This window comes from Ascaphus truei, chromosome 4 (genome assembly GCF_040206685.1).
Source record: "Ascaphus truei isolate aAscTru1 chromosome 4, aAscTru1.hap1, whole genome shotgun sequence".
Classification (NCBI taxonomy): Eukaryota; Metazoa; Chordata; class Amphibia; order Anura; family Ascaphidae; genus Ascaphus; species Ascaphus truei.
The window spans coordinates 72,530,449-72,548,927 of NC_134486.1; the positions used below are offsets into that span (position 1 = coordinate 72,530,449).

At 42.6% G+C, this 18,479-nt stretch overlaps 1 protein-coding gene across 2 annotated transcripts in view; it reads left to right on the top strand.

Moving 5' to 3' along the window:
* Positions 1-216: 216 nt before the first annotated feature.
* SLX4IP (SLX4 interacting protein) overlaps positions 217-18,479 on the top strand; it is a 191,545-nt gene continuing 173,282 nt past the window's right edge. Inside the window, exons 1-2 of one of the 2 annotated variants that reach the window (XM_075596041.1) lie at positions 217-360; positions 6,282-6,485. The gene's annotated coding sequence lies outside the window, so the exon portion shown is untranslated. The remainder of the gene's footprint in view (positions 361-6,281; positions 6,486-18,479) is intronic. The other variant, XM_075596040.1, reaches the window with a different exon arrangement.

Here is an 18,479-nt window from a genome sequence, read left to right on the forward strand (position 1 = left end):
CTAAAATGTTTTTATTGTTATTATAGTATTGTTACTAATCTAATTAGTCATTTATCAAATTGCCATAAAATTAAAAAAGACGCCACAGGCATTAATAGTACTTTAAAACAAGCAGAAACAACGATGACAATTGCTTTCTTGGCAAATGCATGGGTCTTAGCTATTTTGTCTCACTGGGGACACCGTAGTAGCCATCTTTGAGCAGGGCAAGAGTCCTCCGTGCAGCTGTATCAGTGCCCTGAGTAACCATTTCCTTGCACGGTGACTTGCATTTCCTTTGTGTGTGTCTTGAGTCTCAGCCTCACGGAGCCCTGAGAGAGACAGGGAAGTGAGAGAGATTCAAGGCAATTCTCTGCAAAGGTAAAACACATGACAGCTATGATTGTGTCAGGTCTAAGTATAATGGGAAACCGCGTGTTAATGAAACAGAGCAGTGAGAGAAGGGAGAGCAGTGAGAAAAGGGAGAGCAGAGAGAGCAGTGAGAAAAGGGAGAGCAGGGAGAGAGTAGTGTGAGATGTGAGAGTAGTGTGATAGGAATGCTGCAGTGAGAGGAGTGAGAGAGCAGTGTTAGAGGAGTGTGAGAGCTGTGTGATAGGAATGCTGCAGTGAGAGGAGTGAGAGAGCAGTGTTAGAGGAGTGTGATAGGATGCAGGAGTGTGAGAGCTGTGTGATAGGAATGCTGCAGTGTCAGAGTCCTGCTCTCTGGCACCAGCATGTGGTCACTATACACTGCGGCGTGTACATTAGTTTAATTAGAAAACTGGTTGTGATTTAAAATCATGAGCAGCAGTCCATGTGTTATTTTCTAATTCACCTTATACCCCCTTTTAATTGTAATTGTGAAAAACACTTATAACCAACTGTATTCCAAGTCAACCTCATTGTGAATTTGACGGAACAATTTGAAAGCAGCAAACCGTGAAATCTTTTTTTTAAATAAATCAGACCAAAGGTTTTTTGACCACATCCTTAGCAGTGCAAGATTTTTGCAACACTTTCTTGTTTGTGATCATTTGTTCTCAATTTTCCCGGCAGTTTAAGCTGTAAACTGTAACAATAGATAATGCTACATTAGTAATAGAAGAGTACATTGTAGCTGTTGAATTACAGTGACTGAAGCAGCCATTTTGATAGGCACACAATTAGGATTTATAACAGGAGCACCAAGCGAGTGCCAGCTTCGTTAAGAATGTAGAATTCTACATTGTCACATGCATTAAGTATACATTGCTGCATTAATGACACTATCCTTTTTTTACACATCTTGCCCACAGAGGGATAGATATATATTAGAGCAAAAATGTAGTAATTCTGGAGCAAAATTACTACATCATATGACAAACAAATTTGTGTTTGTCGGGCGAATGCCAGGTTACGTGTGCAGTCCAGCCAATGAGGCTGATTTTGCTGCACTTGTACTGTATTCTTTGTGAAGCGCTGAGTACACTTTTGGCGCTATATAAATAAAGACATACAATACTGCTCACATGACGTTACCGCCACGCCTCCCCCCGTGGTTGTGGACGTCAGTCGACAGATCGCTTAGCCAAATGCACGTGAGACGCCATGCGCTTCGTCGCGCGCCTACTATATCCGCGGTCTTAGACGGCAGGCATTTCATTAGGCTCACAGGATTTTTACAGATTTATAACGGGAGCAGCAACCAATTGCCAATTTAGGTAAGAATGTAGATTTATACATTTCCACATGCTTTACATATTAAAATAAGAAAGGGGGGGGGGGGTTAGTTTTGCTGCTGTAAGCAAACTTCTTTGGACTTTTTTTTTTAAATTTACTTTTCACTTGACTAGCAGAATAAAAGCATTAAGGTTTATAATACTGATCATATCTGTCAATCCTCACAGTATAGTACAGTAGGGCCCCACTTCTCACCATTTCGCTCCTCGGCGATCCGCGGAATACGGCGGTACTGAGAAGGGGGCTGCCATGTCTGCGCATGCACAGAAGGGGGACGTCCGAGGTTGCGCATGCTTGGCGCACACACACTTTTTTTTTTTTATAGGACAAAGATCTGCAACAAGGTTGACACTCTTGGGGTAGACATAATGACTAATGATTTGGGTAGATTGGAGGAATGGCAACTACAATTTAATGCCAAAAGGTACAAATTAATGCACTTGGGTCACAAACATCCATAGGCAGAATACAGGATGAATGAGGCTATAATGTCAACTACTATAAAGGAAAGGGACCTGGAAGTAATTATTTAAGCAGACTTAAAAGTAGGCGAGCAATGTAGCAAAGCTATGGGGAAAGCCAGCAGGATGTTATAATGTATAGGGAGCGGTATTAGCAGTAGAAAGGAAGGTGGCGATGCCCAGGGACGACGACAAGGGGGGGGGGGGCGAAGGGGAAACAGGTACAAATTACCTGGGCCCGGTGGTCCGGAAGGGGACCCAGGGCCCGACTAATGTTGCATATGTATCATCGGTAGTATCATTATTTGTCACTCCTTGCTGCCGCCCTCCTCCGGAACCGCAGCTATGGCAACGCGACGGAGCGGCAAATAACATCACAATGTCGCGTTACCATGGCAATTCAACGTCACGGTGACGTCCACAGCATCATTTGACGATGCGGTTCAGAAGGAGAAGGAGGGCGGCTGCAAGGAGGTGGCCGTGACAGCTAAGTGCAGGAGATAAAAGAGCCGCGCGGGGGCCCAAAATGTTTTTTTTCACCGGGGCCCGAACCCGCTGTCGGCGGCCCTGGCAATGTCACGTTATAGATCATTGAAAAAACCTCAGCTACAGTACTGTATTCAGGTCTGGAGACCAAATCTCTGGAAGGACGTAAATACATCGGTGCCAAAAAGAGCTACTGAGATGGTGCATGATCTACAGCATAATACATCAGGAAAGACTAAAGGACCAAACATTTCCAGCTGCGCCTCCCTGTCTGCTTGTTCCGGAGCTCGCGCCCCCCCCCCCCCTCCTACCTGGCAGCTGCGTCAATGACGCTCCGGGGTCACGAGACGTCAGGTCACATGACCCGAGGCGTCATTTGCCACCTGTGACGTCAGGGCACATGACCCCCGCCGCGTTGCCATGGAGACGCGTCACCGCGTCCGAATCCCGGTGTTATTGTTGCAGGGGACTCACATGATCCCCTGGCATTTTGCCTGGGGGAAGAGCGCAGGACCTCAGCAACCGTCCGCGCCCCCCCAGACAAATCTCCCATTTCCCCCTGGGGGGCGCGACCCACAGTTTGCGCAACCCTGGCTTAGAGGATAGAAGGGAAAGGGGGACATGAAAGATATTCCTGCGTAGCGTTGATCTCTAGTTATGACCCCGCTCGTCTCCTGTGCTCTAACCATAAGGCATGTATTATGGTAAGCACATGCGCGCATATGACTTTGTTTTGTGATTACAGACAAAGCTGTGCCGCACGCGCCTAGGAGGCGTGGCCATGACATCACACGGGTAGGCCTCCTTGTAATTGGCTCACAGTGTCACTTGGCACGGCAGCCGCTTGAAAATACAAATGTATCTATTTCCACCAGGCTGCTGCGCCAACGATGTGCTGTACGCGTGCGTCGGCAGTGGATACACTGTCATAGGGAGACAGGTATATTTCATTGCCGCGCGCACGCGCTTACCATAATACATGCCTAACTGTCTCCTCTCCACACCTTTCACCATTACTACTCTCCCGCCATAGACCTTATTCCCTTAATGCCCCTTACCTCTGGAACTCCTTAACACTCCGTATATGGCAAGCACCTTCTCTCCCCACCTTTAAGTCGAATCTTAAAATTCACCTCTTAAATGAAGCATTTCAATAGTCTAGATTAATGACCACTGTCACTCCTACCAACTATTGTGGCCAAGCACTTCCAGATACTGCACTTATAAGTCTAGCTATCCTCGATATGAAAAAAGCAAAGGATCAAATAGGGTCTGAGGTTTTACAGCAGACACGGTAGGCCAAGTGGTTCATATCTGCCGTCAAATTGTATGTTTCAATGAGGGAAACCTTGGTGCTGGCACTGCCAGGCTCCTTCACTCAGCACAGCAGGACCAGCCGTAGAGGCCTTGCTAATGTGTGTTAGTAGGCAAAGTGTTATTGGTCCCTATGGCAGCAAAGGGATTAATAATGTGTTTTATTTTTGACAGTTGATATTGTTATCCAGAGAAGCTAACTCTGATTTGGCAGATTGGTTTGGGACATTAGGAAAAGATGAAGTGTTGCACATTGATACAGAATTTGGTACATCCCATTATGATTATCGTGTGTCTATTCCCTTACCCCTATTGATTCTCCCCAAATTGTAAGTTGATGCACTTGGCTCAAAAATTGGGAAAAGGGGCTTTAATATAATAATGCAAGAAGACCATGATACTATTTACATTAGTTTTGCGACAATATTGCCTTGCACAGCTCAGTTTGCAAATGTTCTGCACATGAACCGCTCACATGGTAATTGTACTTAAGTTAGGAGGCTACGTCTTGCTCAAAGAGTATATGTTAGGTTTGATTGCGCCCTGCGTGGTTTCCATGGAGTGCAGGGTGCGATCTGCAGTGACCAGTAAATGGAAGAGGAGTCTTCCGTTTCCGGGTTAAGGGCCGCCGCAGTCACGTGACCATGCTGTGCCAGAGGAGCCCTGGCACTCTGGTATCTCAAAGGGTTAATATGCGGCTTCCCTCTGCTGGAGAACATTTTAGTCCCATTCTTTTAAAAGAATCTTCACAGCATATGTGATAGGTGGCCCCCACAGCTTTTATTTTCTTTATTTGGTGCCTGGAGTCATTGATATACAGTATTATGTCTCAATGACTTCAGTATATATGGGTGGTAATGCTGCCACCTAGTGATATTGCTTTGTAATACAGCAGTTAAAAGCAGTTATCTACCTCAGTCTGGACTACATTAGAAGACTTTACATAGGTGATTTTTGGCTTTGATTACATTTGTCTTCAAGGTGGCAGTTGTATTTCTGCTTTACTACTAATATGGAATAATTAAACTTTTTATTTTATGTGCATACCAACAATTTTCCCTTATACGTGTTGAACAAAGCATTTTAAAGACTTAAGTTCTACTTTCGCAACGTTTTTGGAAACGTGGTATACTGTTCATATAAGAAAAAGAGGCACAACACCAAGCCTGTTGCGATTCCCATCCATGGGATGTCCCTCATCTCAAAATCAAGGCGTAGTGTACAATACTTATGGAGATATAAAGAGTTAAATGTGTCGTATTCCTCCTTACTATCTACTGTCTAGGAATATAGTCGAAAGCATTTCTCAGTTTTATTGATGGAGACTTGTGAATTTTAATGTATAAATGAAGAAGAGGCTTGAGAGCACTTTATAACTTATATACAGCTGTAACGCTTGTGCTCACCACGAACAAGACGGGACCCCGTTACTGAGGTGTGAAAGTGTATAAACGTCACCCACAGCAACGAGGGCACATCTGGAGAGTGGGTGGTAAAGGTAGCCGGGTCGGCATTGGAGAAATGAGAACAGTTCTGATACTTGCCGAGGTCGGAGGTTAGATCCAGTAGAATAGTCGATATCCGGGGTGCCGTGGTCAGGGGTTGGAGCCAGTAGAATAGTTGATGTCCGGGTGCCGTGATCAGGGATAGAGAAATGCGGAAGGTCAGAGGTAAGCCGGGGTCAGTAATCCAGAGAAGCGGAGTCCAAGGGTCAAACCGGGTCGGTACACAGGAAGTCAAACAGCAGGCAAGGCAAATGCAGCTAGGAACAGGGACGTGGGAACAGCAAGGCTACAATGAACTATGCTCAGCCATATTGCCAGTGGCACAGCTGAACATATATAGGAGATGAGAACCAATGAGATAGAGAGGAGGTGCGGTCACAGCGGAGGCAGGGATAGGTGGAGCGGTGCAGGAGACAGGTGGGAGTGATGAACAGATTATTGGTTGTTGACACGCAGCTGGGGAGCAGTGCACTGCGTCACGTGTGCGCACAGCGCCGTGACGTGTACGGGAGGCAGGGACCGCCCCCATGATGTTATTAGAACCTCTCCGTGCGCGCGCGTAGTAATATCCGCGGAGCTGCTTGAAGCTGCAGGTAAGGAGGGAGCGCGCCGCGGAGGACGCGTTCCCGATTCCTTACAACAGCTAATTGAAGCACCTACAATGTTCTGGAACTTCCATACCTATTTTGACTAATCTTCTAATAACTTGTATAACTGCTCATTACATTTTTGCGGACATAGTTGACATTAAAACAAGTAAAAATGCTATCCATTTAAAGATATGACGGTTGTTAACAAATGCTTTTGTATAAAACAGGTTAGGACTGGCCCTTTGGGTAACAGGGTGGTCCCCGTTGAGCCCAGCTATCAGATATGCTCTTAAGGTCCAGACCGGCCCGATGTCCCAGAATGACAGACATTCTCAAAATCTTGGTTATTCTCCGAGGGCTGGCCAAATCTCTCATAGGATTCTGTCCATGAGAGCGGCTGCATGGAGAGCCACTCTGCTTTACTTCTGTATGTGAGTATGTATCCATGGTGATGTTGTTATGCGCAAGTGAATACATGTAAGAGCTTGTGAACTGTATATATGCATGAGTGAAAACCCTTTTATAGCTTTGTTTTTCCTGTTATGGCCCTACAGTGATCATGCAATCTATTTTCTCCTGAGGTCCCAGTCCGCCAGTGATGCTAAATTAAAAGGAAAAGTGATGGTCATTATCACTATGGTTATTACTAAAAATTATTTGTATTCCTTTTTTGTAACATTTGTATGTATTCCGAATCCACTCTTAAATTAATACAAGATAACATAATATCCACTATATATAAGGTTTCAATTCCGTTTTCATAAATATATTTCCTCAAGAATGATATTAATCTTGTTCGGCTTTCTGTTGTGAACAAAATACAAGAGATTTGTCAAAAACAAAATATTTTCAGTTGAATTGCACATTGCTTCTTCAGACTGAGCATTTCCTATCTAGTTTTCCACTTAAAACGCTCAAACTATATAATTTATTTGTAAATACTGTCATTTAAATACAGATAACACATCCCTTGTACTGCTAATTTATGTATCACTTATACAAGTACTTACATTTTTTCCTCCAATTCACTTATATCTAAAGTAAATATTATTATTATTCATTATCAGATATTTGGGTTATCACCTTTCCTATATATATCCAAGTTATAAATACACCAAAAGAAATTAAGAACAACTTACGGCATTAAAAATACTTCAACCAAAACATGGTAATCTAACTGAAAATTGACAGTATGTTGTATCAATGGTAAAAAAATCTAAGGATACAACCCTGAGAGAAAATGTCATCCTTTTTCCTGCTGAATGGCCCCCTCTGGAATAGAACAGGTGAACTTAATTTTTTTATTCATCTACATTTTCTATGGGTACAGTAAGGTAAGTTAAATGGTCTTCCATCAATCCCTGAAATGTCTGTTATTTGCTACTGTACCTTGAACAGGAGCACTCACACTGGGGATACTGCCACTGGTGCTGTCAGAAGCTGGGGGTGCGGTCCCAGCAAACTGTAGTGAATAGTGTATGTACAGAAGAAAGCACTTGCGTAGACTTGCATGTGTAAGAAATAGAGCAAAATCAAAAAACTGATTTTCAAGCAAGTCCACGTGAGTACTTTCTTCTGTGCATGCTGTATTTACAGTTATTTTCTACTGACGAGCTGGACCTTCATTGCACCAAAATACATCGAGCTGCTACTCTCATTTTTACCTGCAAGGCTGCCAGAAAGGTGCAAGAAAACAAATAAGTGTTTCAGTTGCGTTACTTAGACTGGGTTTTCATTGTGTGAAATGTCTTCTTTTTCCTAAGGATTATATTGAGGGCTTTACTGTATTATTTTGTTCGTGATGTGATTCTTGATGCTGAACAGCGCACAAAAAAAAAGTGTACTGTATTTCAGGGGAATACGTGATAAGCAAAGGGTGTGATACCCTGTAAGTGGCAAGAAGAGATCAGCTGGCTTTCTTTGTAGGGCTGACTCACTTCATGTTGTTTCGCTGTTATAAAGTAAAATATAAACATCGATATGATGTTGAGTGATAAAATGTTGATAAGGAGATGTTGGCACGCCATAGCGGGATGGATTAAAAATAAGTGCGGAAGATGAGTTTCACAACGTAGATACCTTTGTAGAAATAGAGTTTATTTCTCCCAGGGCAATGCAAATAGTCATAAGATGCTTGGCTCCCCAGGAATTAGTAAAACAAAAATTATATCATTTAAAAAAAATGCAACTATTTCAGTGGGCGCTCTCTACCTTCATCAGATCAAGGGAACAGTGTAATCGCCACAGCTTAATGTACTTATTCAAACAATAGATTTTGATGTTGTAGAAAAGAATGACACTGATTTTATTGTCAGCGTTTTAAACGGTCTAGCATTTTTTAACATACTGAATCTTCATGCCTCAGCTTGTCACACTATGACCAAGTTGGAAGAACAAATGTTTCTGGGTTTGGGCTTATTAGAAACAACTAAAAAAAATCCACCTTATCTTTCAAAGTCTCCATGATTCAACTGTTTCATTACACAACATGGACAATTAATTCCTGGGAACAGAAAATTGCAAGCTAATGAAACTGTCCATAAAAGTTTCACACGATGAGTATAACTGAATCACTATGTTCTCAATTTCAAAGGTTTTTCGTAGATTGTATTTGACCTTCTAGGCTAAAGCAGTAAAATTCCGGGCATTATTGAAATCCCTGCTCTCTGATTGGTTACAATTCCGGGCCTTATTCATTCGGTAATGTCCAGAATTTGTGACCGTTTAACAAGTTTTTATTCTAGCCAATCAGCTTTTCCTTTGTCAGAACAGCTCTGAGACAGGGCAGGGGATTGGTCTGGAGGCAGCAGCCAGGCAGTGACTCCTGCCCCTCCCCTGTGAACAGAGCTCCATGGACACAGTGAGAGGAGGGAGAGAGTGTGTTTGTAGCTGCAAAGTGTGTGTGTGTGTGTGTATGTATGTGTGTGTAGATCTGCAGTGGTGCAGTGTTGTTGTGTGTGTAGCTACAGAGTTTGTGTGTAGCAGGAGTTTGTGTGTGGGTGTGTGGGTGTGTGTGTGTGTAGCTGCAGTGTGGTGCGTGTATGTGTACACAGAGGGGGCAACAGTGTGTGGATATAGATAGCTGATGTGTAAGTGTATATAGAGATGCTTTAATGTATTTACCATTTTATTTTAATTAAAAAAATCTATATAACTATACAAAAATGTCTTATTTATGAAATAAGCCCACATTTAGACTATAATAGCAATAATCCCCTCAGAATAGGGCATTGCTGGCCAATAATGCCCTGGCTGGAAGAGTTGAGGGCCCGAGGCGAAGCATTGGCCTGTAATGCCCTGTTCTGAGGTGATTATTACTTAAGTAATCATCATATATTGTAACTTTGAACAATTTGTGTTCATCTGTTCTCATTTTTATCCAAAATGTTGAATTGACATGCTTGTCAATAAGAAAATGAAAAAAAGCTGATTTATAAAGTTTCTTTTTCCAACACTCTAACTTGAAGCAAATGGGTTAACACAATTATGCTTATTATAACTATTCCCAAATCTCTTAAACTATTCTCAGCATTTTATTTTTCTCTTTTTTTACATGATTTAGGCAAGGTATCGGATTACAAAAAGTGTCTCTTACACGCCTGACGTTAATTCTGTCTGCATCCGTATTAATTACGTTTGTTTTCTGCATATGAAACAGACCTGCTCAGATTAGATTTCACACCTGCTGAATCCTAATACCAATTTACTTACATTTAATAGATAAAAGGGAGGGGAAAACATTTGTGGAGGAGTAGACCTTGCCAGAGATTTCGATTCCATGTAGCACTTGATATTTAATTCTAATATTTGTGCCATATAACTCCTCATTCCATATTAAATATTTCCAAACAACTCATAGATTTATATATGTACAGGTGTCTTTATATTGTGCCACCAATGTATGCAGCACTTTATAGAATTACAATACAGACAATACCCTGCCCTACAGAGCTTACAATTAAAATGGAATAATGGGAGACTTGCAGAATAAAATAGGAGCAAGTGCATTATAGAACATATTTCAGGGGGCAAGTGCTGTAAGTGCATCAGAAGTGCGAGGAGTAGCTTAAGATTTTGGGCGTGACTTCAAGATGTGGAAGGATAATAATGTGCGAATGATGTGGTGGAGGGTAAAGAGGTTTGTGATGTAAGAGTGCTTCAGAGACAAATGAAGTAGAGAGGACACCGCCTTCAGCAGAGCTAAATGGATGAGAAGGGGTGTAGCTGGAGATTAGAGCTGAGATATAACGGGGTAGAAGAATGTAGAGCCTGAAGGAGAGAGAAGTAGAATGTTATAGGTAATGCAGAGTTTGATGGGGAGCCATTGAAGGGGTTTCAGGAGTAGAGGGGCGGAGACAGACTGAGAAGATTGTGAGTATGGAGTTGGGAAGCAGGAAAGCCAGAAGGGAGACTGTTACAACAGTCCCGTCTGAGATAATGGATGCATCCACGATCGTTTTTTTTTTAGTTGTGTAGCAACAGAGGAAAGGGCGGATTGTGTCAGTGTTGCAGAGGATAGATAAGACATACACCCCCTTTTACAGTAGGCGTGCGAGAGCGACGGAGCACACGCCTGTCGCTCGAGCGATTTGGGCTCTTTGGGTTTGCACGACGGGGTGGCGGAGGCGTGGCCGTGACACGAGCAGTTCGCCCTCATTGGCTAAACCACGCACGTGATCTGGCCATGACGCGGCCATCGCGCGAAAAGACACAATTATTTGTCTTTTCAAAAATCTACCACGCGGTCACTCTTAATCACTGGCGCGCAATATGGCCGGCCTCGCAGAGAAGAGGTCTGTTGTTCGCGCCACGCTTGCGCCATCGCGCCCACTATAAACGCGGCCTTAGCAAGCTCAAAACCCAAACCCACTACATTGTGTATATATAAAGGGGAAATAATAGTAGCGCCAACCGTATTAGAGTAAAATTCAGTGCCACACAAAAATGAAGTCCTGCTGCCAGAGTTTCTTAGAGGTGATTCACCAACCTCTATAAGGAACAGTCATAAAAAGGGGAGGGATCCTCCGGTGCGTGATTCCACTTGTGACTCCAGGACACATGAAATTAAAAAGAGAAAAAAACCACAATCAGGAGTGGTTAGGTACACAGCAGAATATATAAGATTGGTCTTTGTAGGAAATACACTCACATTAACCAGTGATTCCTCAGTGGGGATAAGGAGACTTCCTGATGTTACCACAAATTAGGAGAAAAGGGAAATATAGTGTAACACCATTTATTAAACAAAAAGTAAAAAGAGAGATTGAAAACTCACAAACAGCCAACAGTTTATGGCAATGAGAAGGAGTGCATCCAGACTCCACAAGTCGTGCTCCAGAATCCCTGGCTTTCGGTGTGGGTTCTGCTCCTGCTTTCAAGGTGTTTTGGTTCGCAAAGATGTGTCAGCGACGGGGGCTCTTCCGGTACTTGTGCACAGACCGGTTACTCCCTTCACTGTCCTCTTTGCCGCAGCTCCCGCTCTCACTTCTCGCGCATGCGCGTCAGTCGCAGTGCTGCCTCCAAGCCGGATGAAGCTACTTCTCAGTGCGGTGGCCTGTAGTGCCCAAAATTTGTCAGACGCGTTTCGCCCTTAGCTTCTTCAGTGACAGTCACTTCAGTAACATCAGGAAGTCTCCTTATCCCCACTGAGGAATCACTGGTTAATGTGAGTGTATTTCCTACAAAGACCAATCTTGTATATTCTATTGTGTATATATAGTTGTTATTTGGAGTGCAACTGGCTTTATGACCTAATGTATACAACAAAAGACAAGAGTCCCAATGCTACATCCATATGACAAATCATTTAGTACATTACTATGTATTTATATTCTTTCTTCATAAATATGGGTCATTTCGTTCAACTCTTTAGCTAAAACATTTAAGCCTACAGCAACGTCACGGTAAACGTATTTCAGTAGGTCCTACACTACCAATATTATACTGTCTTGACTATTTCTTCCACTGATGTGGCTGTAGGTTTAAAATATTTTAACCAAAGTATTGAACGAAATGACCCATATTTATGAAGAAAGAATATAAATACACAGTACTGTAATGTACTAAATGATTTGTCCTATTGGATGTAGCATTGGGGCTTTTTTGTATTTTATTGGAGGAAAAAGCAGCAATATTTAGCAACTGCGTGTATGTGAGAGGAGAAGGCGGGAGGAGTCAAACATTACACCAAGGCCGAGTGCAGGGAGACTAGATGAATGGTAGTGTTATTGAGTGCACACAAAAAAGGAAGAGTGGAGACTCCATGGATTTTATAAATGCAATAATTTATTGAAGCCTTTGTCAAGGAGTGGCATGTGTCTGATCCATAAGGGAACACTTTATATAGTCAGTGCAATAAACAATATTTGGCTTCAGTAAATTATTGCATTTATAAAATCCGTGGAGCCTCTACTCTTCCTTTTTTGTGTATCCTGTACCTGGATTTCAGCGCCCTTTCCCTCATCGAGTTAGAGAGCACCGGTATTAGTCTCTTAGATTTATTTTGATTATTGGTGTGCAACATTTTTCAACATCACAGTGTTGTTGAAGACATAAAAGGGAGCAATTGGGCCTGGTTTAGGTGGGAATCATGATGAGCTCCTTTTTTACATGTTCGGTTTCAGGCGACCATCCCGGGCAATAACTTGGAACTGGTTGTGAGGAGTAACTGTAGGGCTTGAAAGATACCATTGTGTGTCGTCTGAAACCAAAGGAGTTAATGAGATCACCACGTGAGAGTGTATATATAGAGAAAAGGATGGGTCCTAGGTCAGAGGGTTGAAGTTTAATACAGATAAATGTAAGGTTATGCATTTGGAATGCAAGAATAAACTGGCGATTTACACATTAAATGGGGATAAATTGGGGGAATCCTTCATGGAGAAGGATTTAGGAGTGCTGTTAGACAGCAGGCTTAGCAATAGTGTCCAAAGTCATGTAGTAGCTGCAAAGGCAAACAAGATCTTATCTTGGATTAAACGGGCAATGGATGGAAGGGAAGTAAACATAATTATGCCCCTTTACAAAGCATTAGTAAGATCACACCTTGAATATGGAGTACAATTTTGGGCACCACTCTTTAGAAAAGACGTTCTGGAACTAGAGAGAGTGCAGAGAAGAGCCACCAAATTAATAAAGGGGATGGACAATCTAATTTAAGAGGAAAGGCTAGCTAAATTAGATTTATTTACATTAGAAAAGAGGCATCTAAGGCTGTGCTTATAGTGCCGGCGCCGCAACGTTGCGCCAAAAAAATACATTGAATCCGTTGCATGCTCTTATAGTAGGCGCGACGTAGCGACCAAAAATTTGGTAGTCGGTATTATTTGATTTTTGGAGAGACAGTCGCCACATGTGACTGTCTGTCTCTAAACCAATCACAGAGCGCCTATTGCACTCTGCCCTCCCCCTTGGTGACGTCACTGGCCTTGTCGCCAGCGACATCACTCAAACTTTAAATACAACTTTCGACAATGGTGACGGCGACGGGTGATGTCAGCGGTCGCATTGCCGTCGCCAGCACTATAGGCGCAGCCTAAGAGGGGATATGATAACTATATACAAATATATTTGGGGACAGTACAATGAGCTTTCAAATGAACTATTCATCCCAAGGGCAGTACAAAGGACTCGCGGGCATCACTTTAGGTTGGAGGAAAGGAGATTTCACCAGCAACAAAGGAAAGGGTTCTTTACAGTAAGGGCAGTTAAAATGTGGAATTCATTACCCATGGAGACTGTGATGATAGATACAATAAATTTGTTCAAAAAAAGGTTGGACATCTTTTTAGAAAGGAAATACCAAATAAGTAAACATGGAAATAATGTTGATCCAGGGATTAATCCGATTGCCAATTCTTTGATTCAGGAAGGAATTTATTTTTCCCCTTATGAGATATAATTGGATGATATCGCACTGGGGTTTTTTGTTTGCCTTCCTCTGGATCAATAAGTAAGTATAGATATAGGATAAAGTATCTGTTGTCTAAATTTAGCATAGGTTGAACTTGATGGACGTACATCTTTTTTCAACCTCATCTACTATGTAACTATGTAATAGACAGGTCAACAGAAAAAGAGGGAGCTAGCAATGAACACGCTGAAGGACGGGTTAGAAAGATAAGAAGAGAACCAGGAGAGGGCTTTGTTGAGTATAGCAAGGTAATAGATGGTGGTCGAGTGTTAAAAGCAGCAGAGGTCAAGCATAATTACAAGGGAGTAGAGTTTTGAGATTTAACCGTATGTAGATCATTAGCTACTATAGTGAGAGCAGCGTCAGTGAAATGAGCGGTTCAGAAGCTAACTTGCACTGGGTATAAGTGGGTATGCATGTTGAGTAAGCGTGAATAGACAAGACGTTCAAGAAGGTTGGATGCAAAAGGCAGCAGAGTGACGTGGCAATAGAGGGGGAAGTGCTGTATGATCAAGAGTGTTGTATTTAAGGATAGGTGAGCACCGTATGAGTAAGTCTGAGGTGAGAGGGAATGGGGTCAAGGTTGCATGTAGTGGAAGGAGATGAGTAGAATAGCTTAGACAATTCCAATTCTCTAACAGATGAGTGGTCTAGGGTAGTGAGAGGGGTGTTAAGAAGAAATATGAGATGCAAGGGAGATGTCGACTGATCAGATCTACCTTTGGCTTGAAATAGTCGGCAAAGTTTTGAGGTATAGCTTTAAGAGAGAAACGGTTAGAAGGAGGTAGCAGGTGTGAGTCAAAGATAGAGCAAAGGTGACATGGGTTTGGTTTGTGAGAATATTAGGGTATGGAAGTAGTCTTGTTTATCCTGAGAAAGGGTGTTGTTGAGCAGGAAAGGAGAAATGTGCATTTGAGGAAGTCAGCGAAAGTGCAAGATTTTTCCCAGAGGTGTTCAGAGAAGCGAGTGCAGGAGCATATGACGTGTGTAGATATGTGAAGCCAAGGTTGAGAATTAGAGCGGCGAAGTGTGCCAGGAATAAGGGGTGCATGCTGAGAAAGAGGAGGTAACTATAGAATTGTGTCTTGGCAAGATTGTCAGGGTCAGAGGTAGAGCAGAAGGAGGAGTGGTTGGTGATTGGGGTGCATTCGTGGGCAGTGAGGTCAATGGAATGTAAGTTAAGATTGTATTGACAGGAGGTAAGAGGAAAAGGGGAAAGGAAATGAGATCAAATAAATCTAGATTATCAGAAAGTGGACATACTGATGTCAGAAAAAAGGGAGTGAATTCTAGTAATGACCTGGTCAAACCCGGTGGCTGTACTTGTGTGTACTGGAAGCCGTCAATTTTCTGAGGCCAATAGCAGGAGTTAGAGATGAAGATATAGGCCCAGGGAACCAAGGCATAATCAGTATGGCAGTTAAAGTTGTCAGAGGAAAGGAAGATGCAAAGTCAGGATTCAAAGTCCGATACTAAAGCTAAATGTAGAGATATCTCATCAATAGATGAGGGCCATCTGGAGAGAGTGGGGGGAAAAAGTCACACAGTCTTTACCTCAAAAAAGGAAAAGGAAGGAAGACTAGTACCGGCAGTGAGAAGACAGGAGGAGCCCTACACCTCCACTCCAACCAACAGCACTGGGAATGTGGACGAAAGAAAGGCTACTTTATGACATAGCAGCCTCTAGTGCAGAGACAGATTAAGAAAGCCAGGTTTCCATTAAAGCAAAAAGGTTCAGAGAGCGGAAGCAGGAAAGGATATTGTTGGGGAGGGAAATAACTTTCCAAAGAGCACAGGAGAGGGAGAGAGGAGCAGGGGATAGAGAGAGGGTTGAATGGTTGGCATAAGGAGGAGGAAGAAATGAGGATGAGGGGTGAATGCAGCAGCAAGTAGGGATAGAATAAGACCAAGGATTGGATCAATGTCACCAGCAGCAAGGAACAAGAGCAGAGAGGAGATGGGGAAATGACTGGGGAATATAAGAATTTGTTTCCATTTTTTATAGAAGTGTGTTGGATGAGTACAGGAAGCACACACAGTTTATTTGCGCCTTAGCACTGTCGTTTGTTGTGTTTGTCTGTCCTCCAATCCTCTCCCTCGTCCTTTTCTTCAGGACATTTTATTTTGAATTTCGCTTCATCACATTATTTTTCTTGAGACAGTGATAGCATAATGTTTCAGGGGTCAGTATCATGTGAAAACAGTACCTACCTGACGAAGGAGCTGTGACCCCGGAAATGTTATGCTGTCTGTAAACGGACGTTCACAGAGGTACACAATTGGAGACTTTTGTAAGGTGAAATTATAACAAGGCTTTATTGTGCCTTTTCCTTTTCATCAGGAAACCATCCAAACACAGGGGGGGGGGGGGTGGAACAAAGCTTCTATTCACTTGGGAGTATTTCTAGTGAAATACTATGCAATTAATTCACAACTCCCTTAGATAAGCATGTCTCCCAACCCCCAAAACATATAGCATGAAATAAGCAGATATAAGAAGTCTCTTAAGAATGAAAGTCTTATCTGTTCCTTGGAGGGAAAATCTTCTCAGTTCCTGGTTCAGCTCCCTTCCCTCAGGGTGTGTCAGCATTCAGGTTAAGAAGTTTTCCCTGTGTCTTGAAATCAGCTATGCTGTGTCTTCTGGCAGAGCTCAAGACAGATCAGCTCCAGAGATCTGTGTTCTCTTGGTCAGTCTCTCCTGGGAGACTCAAGAACCTCTGCTCTGTCTCCAAAGTTCAGCTCACACGTGAGCTAAGGAGTCACTTCCTGTCTCAACACTTCCTGTCTCAACATTGTGTAAGCAATTTAAATCAGGCAGGTGGTGTTTATTAATTGACTACCAGCAGTTAACCACCACACTGCTAGATTAAAGGCACATTACTTGAACAGGGATTACTCCCCTGTTACACTGTCAATGTCTCGTTATGAGTAAGTAAGGTTTGTTTTGCTGCGTCTATTGAATCGTGTGCAGTGGATAGTTTTGAAACGCATGTTGGTGTGTATGGAGGATCCTGGCAATATTAAATAACATGGTTATTATTAACTAGGGTTGCCAGGTGTCCGATATTGAACCGGACTGTCCTATATTTGGACACTGGAGGTAATACTGGACATGTATGTGTCCGGTATTACCACTCTGGACATAGTGACCCGACCAGCTTGGGGGGCCGTGGAATTTCTCTGAGCAGGGAGAGAGCAGGACTGTTGCTAGGAAGCTGGTCAGATTCTTCCATCCTGATTGGCTACTGGTTAATGCAGCCAATCAAAAGGAGGAGCCTGGGGGTGGGGCCAGGGAGAGGAGGAAACAGCATAGAGAGGTGTGTGTGTGTGTGTCTCAAGCACGTTACACCTTTCACCATTGTGGCCAGTATTTTTGGAGAAGCCAACTGGCAACCCTACTGTATAAGTTACCTTGGCCTGAATGACCTATTTGTATACACTGACCTAAATGGGTATTTTTACTAAACCGGACTGTGCACAAGAGTTACTTGTAGTTTATGATTTTGGGCTTTGGTTTGTACCTAATAGGTTCTGTAATTTATAAATAACCCTCATTTTAATAAACAAAGATGTAGGTTTGGTCCACACAGCTTTTCTGTGGCATCCTTATTTGTGCACTTATAGGTTTTAGAACACTACGGAATTGGTCAGTGTTTTTATAATTGTGAAAATGCTATTAATAATAATAATAAAAAAGATTTTGTGTATGCTGCAACAGACCCACTAACAAACGCACAACATTTTTCTTATACATATCATAGTTAATATATTTAGCAGCCTGGGAAAACATTCTACTGCTGGCTATTCTAGCAAAATATTGGTGTAAGAGAAGTATTTTTGTAAAACCACATTGTTTGACTTTTTAAAATGTCCATTGTCAGTCTTCTAAGAAAGTTAATTCAGCCTTGATCAGTGCAAATGACTGTACTACTCTAGGTACAAGCATGTAATCACACCGTAATTCAGTGTTTTTCAACCTTTTTTTTTTGGTTAAGAAACCCTGTAATTATTATATTGTGAAATTCTGCGGAACTACAACCCTCTCTAATAGTGTCTGAGATCAGATGCATTGTAAGGAATCCCAACCCTCTCTAATGGCGCATCTGAGATCAGATGCATTGTAAGGAACCCCAACCCTCTCTAATGGCGCATCTGAGATCAGATGCATTGTAAGGAACCCCAACCCTCTCTAATGGCGCATCTGAGATCAGATGCATTGTAAATTCTTCTGTTTAGTATAATTTTGAAATGACGTGAAAATTCCAGGGAATTCTTTAGGGGTGTCCGGGGAACCCAAGCCTTCCTAGGAAGCCCTGTTGAAAAACACTGCTGTAAATAAAGCATTTTAAAATGTGTTCTGCTTAAGGCCGCGCTTATAGTGCGCGCGATGCGACGGGTGACACCACCCGCGAAAGTTATCATTTCACTTTCGGCGACGTCGCTGGCGACCTGGCCATTGATTGGTTCAGAGGCTGTCACATGTGGTGACAGCCGCTGAAAAATCAAATTTTAT